General features: G+C 33.5%; 1 long non-coding RNA gene across 1 annotated transcript in view; it reads left to right on the top strand.

The window, feature by feature from the left end:
- Positions 1–620: 620 nt before the first annotated feature.
- Positions 621–6,503, top strand: part of LOC131074600 (uncharacterized) — a 30,034-nt gene continuing 24,151 nt past the window's right edge. The window contains exons 1-3 of the long non-coding RNA XR_009113080.2: positions 621–740; positions 970–1,089; positions 5,160–5,272. This is a non-coding gene — a long non-coding RNA (uncharacterized LOC131074600). The remainder of the gene's footprint in view (positions 741–969; positions 1,090–5,159; positions 5,273–6,503) is intronic.

The raw sequence follows: 6,503 nt of genomic DNA, 5'->3' as shown, positions 1-6,503 counted from the left end.
TTTACTTAATACTCTAAAAATTGTTTTAAATACACAATAAAAAATATTCAATTCAAATATTTTAACATATAAATTAACAAATACTAATCCAATCAAACCAAAAATTAATAAAAATAAATAAATATGAAAATAATTTAAATTTAGAAGACAAAATTACCAAAGAATTCTAGAGACGGATTTAATTACACTCATATTCCAATCTTTAAATATAAAAATAAATATAATAGGCAAATACCAATTTGAAACACAAGACTGAAAAAGTAAAATATGGTGCACCTTCATATAAACTAAAATTCAAAACTCAATGCTTTGAATTTCCCGCTACCCAGAAAATCCCAAGCGTTTAAGTTATTCAACCAATCTAAGTGGCATTGTTATTTAAATTAAAAAAATCAAAACGGTTATGAATTTTTAAATTCAAAAATCAAAACGGTTATAAATTTTTAAATTTTAAAAATCAAAACGGTTATGAATTTTTAAATTCAAACCTGCACACGACCGACGCTAGCCCTTCAATTCCTTAGCAAATACAGAGCTTGTAAATTCAAATTCTGGTCGTCCATCGTCAACGGTTAGGTCCATCGGTCCGTTGATCCTCTCCAACGGTTACCTGGCAATGACATCGGCCTCCATAAGTTCTTTTTTAAGCAACTCTTTTATTAATCATTTTTATTTTAGGCTTCGAGAACGAGCTGTTCGTCTTTGTTTCCTACGAATTTCGTGTGCTACTCCACTTCCTGGTATGAATTTTACTAGATGTTTTCGGAAGAGATTAATAGATTTATTTCTTGTGATTTTATTACATTTTACACGCTGCTTAAATGTCATTGCTTCAAATTTTTCGACTGCCAAAATGGTGAGATTCAGAATTGGGAAAATGTTAAATAGTTACAATAGCAATACATTAAATTTGAAGATGAAAACTGGTTAATTGTTATGTCTTTCCTGCATGTCATTTTCTGGTTGTAGATAGAGTTGATTTTTGAAGTCGTGTGGAGTGGGGCGACCGATTGATTTCTAGTTCAAGCTCATTGATGTTTTGCTGGTTCTCGTCAGAAGAGATGATAGATAATTGCAAATATCTCCAAGGTATTTAGATGTTTATATTTTTCTCTGTCCCAACAGAGTTTCAAATCACAAGTAAAAGATGAGACGGTGCTTTTTCATACATAGCATATATGTACAGATTTTTTTATCAATTGGAGATGCTAATGTTTCTTAATGATTATGAAATCCTGCGACTGGGAGAATATCTGTGAGAAAACCCAAAACCCTTGATACACTTGCGCTGTAGATGTTTGCACCTTTTACACATCTTTCCAATAGTAGATGAAACTACCTGGTAGAATGCTCCTCTAAGCCCCCTCTACTAACTCCATAAAAAACGACCCCTCCAAACACTAAACTCCCATTTGATACTCTGGAAAGAATAGCCAGCCATATATCCGATCCATCCTTTTCTACTCGGTCCTTGCATCCTCTCCCTTAAGATTGCTGGTTTTAGGTTCCTCCTTATTTGAATGTGTGGAATCTCCAAATTCTATTACAGAAGCGTTGTCACAATTCTAGTCTATATACCTGTCCAACAGGCCCCAGTACTATTTAAACTTCTTACAATAACATCAGATCTAACATACAGAGGTCCCAGTTATTGGAACTTATTCAAAATACAGCTGGATTCATTCATAGGCTTCTAAATAGTCCCACTTATTTTCAAATTTATCAACCACCTCTTTTATTCTTTAGACCCATTTACACCGGCACCCTTGTTTTTACCAGTATACAAAATGGCAAGAAGAACCATAAATAAAACTACAACCCAAATCATAAACTACAAACATTTACAGCAGGGTGTAGCCCTATGTGAATGTTGTGCAATAGCAAAAGATTTAATGAACATGGTCATTCTTAGGAAAAAACATCCCGTTCAAACACACTTTCATTCCTCCATGGGCTTCTGAATATCTCCTGTCATTTCTCCAGTCTGGCAGTAGCACTCTCTTCATTTAGAGCAGTAAAATTCTCGCCTGTATACCTCGAACTATAACTGTAAATTACAAGGAGTATCCCCTGTATATACACATCTTATTTCCCAGACTCCAATCCCATGTTTGATATATGGCATATGCAATTTCAAATATATTGACCCTAGATTTTGGTTTATTTCATCTCTATGAGTATATAAACTTCTTAAGATTCAACCTTATACCAGACCAATCCTTAGAATAATACTTTTGTATGCAATCACATGGTACTTTGACTTCAATTTACACCTAATATGTAATTTATGACACTCTATGTGCTGTCATACCTCTTGGCCCCTAAATCAGGCCCATTAGATCCACTTCTTCTTCTTTAGAATTCTACAATATAACTACACCAACATAAATACATGCTTTCACCTTCTGGACCGAAGTACTTACCTTGTTGGAGGTAAATTTGTCTACAACTGGAAATTGTAGGCCTGCTTCTAGGCCCGAGATCCATGTACTACCTAATTATCATCCACCTGGATACTAGTTGTTTGGTGTCCTCTTCAATCATGATGACAAACGATTTCCAATTGGGTCAGAGGTAATTAATTAAAGTCAGCTTTTATAATTTTATGTTTTTAACTTCAGCTCCATATCAGTAGCGTGTTTTCTTTTGAATTTTAATTAATTTATATTTACTGTCAAACACACATTTGTATTAAAAATCTGACGCGCTTATTTTTCTCCAATGAAGTTCAGGAATCCATTTCCGAATCATTTATCTTCGTTACCATGTTCTTTTTTATTTTGTCTCCCCTTTTTTTCTCTGTGACTAAGATGATGTCATGGCAGAAGAGTCAAAGAGAAAGTCCAATGAAATGTACTCTTGATCTAAGCTCAACAGGAGGGGGAAGCCTTTTCCATATTCTGCTAATAGATTTGTCTAAAACGAAGTAGTCTTTTTTGCTTCCTTAAACACACAGTTCGCCGTGTAGGAGAAATGTAGGCTTGTTCCAAGAATACAGGGGGGAATTACATGTATTATCGATAAAATTATTTTGAAGGTATTTACTAGTTGTGAAAGAAGGTATTTCCATCCTTTATGAACAAACCTATATTTCCCCAGGATAACAGTGAGAAGATACAGTAGAATCAACATTAGTAACTCTTGTGGTATCCTAGGACCTACTTGTTATTTATTCATTCGGGTAGACTCTTCTTTAATTGTAGGTTGCTTCTTCGATACTTAACTCTAATTTCACTTTTAATGAAGTCCAAAAATAGGTCAAATTCACTTAAACAACCTCCATAGACAATTTGCTAACAATAGAGTCAACTAGTGCAAGAAAACCAACATAGGAAAGGGTATTTGCAAAGGGTTGCAAGCATCAAATAAGGTTTTGGCATCAGATGGAAAATGCTTTGATGCACTCTGTAATTGCTGATCATATCTCCATTTTAAATGTATGGTAGCTAGGTTGGTTCTATAGTTGTTTGATATAAATTAGTTCCATCTATGAAAATGAAAGATAAACAATGATTAATCTCATGCCAAGAGTGAATCAAACTGTTGAAGGTAAATTCTTTGAGGAGGGGAAATTTCTCATAGGAGTAGAATCCTATTATGGCTGATGGCAATTAAGTTGTGAGGAGAAATCTTCTCCGAGAAACTTGTTAATGGGCAAAAAATTCTTATTGAACTGTCAAAATCATCAAACGAGGCATCAAATTTAATCAAGAACTATTATTTTTCTGAACTTGTATTTCCCATTCGTAACACTCACTATAGACTTTTCTGATATTGATTAGCTGAAAAAGCCTGTAATAAAACTAAGGAACTCTTCCCCAACAAAATGACAAAAAAAATTGAATCCAATTATAGAACTGCTGCCACAATTCTAATCTATATACCTGTCCAACAGCATGCAGTCATATTTAAATTTTTTGCAATAAGAACATATCTGACGCACACAGAGGTCCCAGTTGTTAAAACTTGTCCATAATAAAGCTGCTAAATAGTCTCACTTATTCTTCAAATTTATCAGTCCATCTTTTATTCTTTAGGCTCATTTGCACTGGTACACTTATTTTTACCTGTAAACAAAGTGGCAGGAACCACAAATAAAATTACAACCCGATTCATAAACTACAGACGTTTGCAACGGGATCCAGCCCTGTGTGAATGTTGTGCAATAGGAAAATATTTAATGAACATAGGCACACTTGGTAAAAACATCCTCTTCAAACACACCTTCATTCATCCATGCGCTTCTAAATATCTTCTCTCATTCTCCAATCTAAAACCTCCTTCACTTAGAGTAGCATCCTTCTCGCCTGTACACTTGGAACTATAAATTACAAGGAATATCCCCTGCATATACACATCTTTTTCCAGACCAATTTTTCCTGAAGGCCGTTTCTTAAAAGAGTACCTTTGTGTGCATTCATATTGCACACCTAATCTGTAATTTATTAAGTGATGACACTCTAGTGCTGTTATACCTCTTGGCCTCTAAGCCAAGTAAAACATTGACTGAATCGGGCTCATTAAATCCTCCTCTTCTTTAGAATTCTACAATGTAACTACACCAAACATAAATATAGACCACTTACCCTGTTGGAGACAAATTTGTCTGCAAGGGAAAACTGTAGACCTGCTTCCTAGTCCGAGATCCATGTGCTACCTAATTATCATCCACCTGGCTACTATTTATTTCGTGTCATCTTCAATCAAGACAAACTAATGCCAGTTGGGTCAGAGGTAATTAATTAAAGTCAGCGGTTATAGTTTTATGTTTGTAACTTGAACTCAATATTGTGTGTTGTCTTTTGAAAGCATTCATTTTCGTTACCATGTTTTTTCTTGTTTCTGTCTCCCCTGTTTTTCTCTGTGACTTAATGATTAAGATGCATGTCATAGCAGAAGAATCAAAAGCTATTCCAATGAAATGTTGTTTCGATCTAATTCCATCCGGAGGAGGGAAGCCTTTTCCATGTAATGATAAAATAATTGGTCTATGATATCTGTTTCGCTTTCTCTTGGAATCTTGATCAATTCCCTAAATGGGCTTTCCATCAATAGAGAGACTAGGCTATCATTGTGGTAAATAGTAGCTGTAATCTCTAGAATTCAAACCAGAAGTATTCCATACTAACAGTAGAAATAAGTTTTTAATTCTTGCTAAGGTATGAAAGATCAGGAGAGGCTGGCGAGATTTCGGGTGTGGACTTCTTCGTGAGTACAGTGGGTCCATTGAAAGAACCTCCTCTCGTTACTGCCAATACTGTTCTGTATCAAGGTATGTAACAAAGTCTCTTCTCAGGAGTGACTACTCTTGTGTTTTCAGGAATCAAATGTGTAGCATTCAATTGTCATTGGGTATTTGATGTTTAATAAACAATAATTTAAACAAATTAGCTTTGTTATTCAATGCTTAGATATATACTTTTTAAGTGTGATTTTATTATATTGTGTTGACAATGTAAATTGGATTACCTTCAAATGAAGAGCCAAGTATTAATCATAGTAATAGTACAATTTAAATTTCTCTTCAATTTTTTTTTAAAACTATTTTATTTTATCATTATATGAACCTTCCACTTCTTACATCTATATTAGAGTCATCTTTAACTTATTTTTTATTAAATATGTTATCAATTGTCATATTTTTGTTGTAATTTGTATCTTTGGTTTTTTCAACAACATTTTTTAACTAAAATTAACATAAAATTTCGTCTAAGATTTTTTAGAGATCTAAACCACAAACACAAATGACATTTAATATATTGACAAATTGAATCCGATCTCATGTGAAGAATGAACTATTGACTATTTTCTATATTACCATTAAAATGATGCTACAATTTTTACCATGATTTATGTGTATTAGTTGAACAAATGATGCAAGCCACAGAATTCCTCTTGCTTTCAAACCACAAACTCAACATAGAATTTTGCAGAGACCCTCTGCTTCAAAATAAATTGTCAGATTGCAACAATAACAAACTTCTCAACACAAAAAAAAGTAATTGTCACGGATCGGGGCCCTCTTTCAACAACATTTTTTACTAAATCAACATAATTTTTTTCTAAGATTTTTCAGAGATCTAAACTACAAACATAAATGATATATTGACAAATTGAATCTGATCTGATGTGAAAAATGAACTATTGACCATTTTCTAAATTACCATTAATGATGCTACAATTTTTACCATGATTTATGTGTATTAATTGGACAAAAGATGCAAGACAAGAAATACCTCTTGCTTTCAAAACACAAACTCAATACAAAATTTTTTGCAAAAACCCTCTACTAATATAACGGATCAGGGCCCTCTCCCTACTTACTCAATCAAAAACAAAGTCTACTTCGAAATAAACTCACAGATTGCAACAATAACAAACTTACATTCACATTATACCTGCAAATTAACAACTACATACATGGCTTACAATGATATTTTTTCTCAAACAGAATTTGACTCTTTCATCTGCATTCACTTTCTCTCTGTCCTCAGCAGACTCTC

Source organism: Cryptomeria japonica, chromosome 7 (assembly GCF_030272615.1).
Source record: "Cryptomeria japonica chromosome 7, Sugi_1.0, whole genome shotgun sequence".
NCBI lineage: Eukaryota > Viridiplantae > Streptophyta > Pinopsida > Cupressales > Cupressaceae > Cryptomeria > Cryptomeria japonica.
Note: the sequence above shows the minus strand (reverse complement) of the source record. Positions and strands in the feature narration are given on the sequence as shown.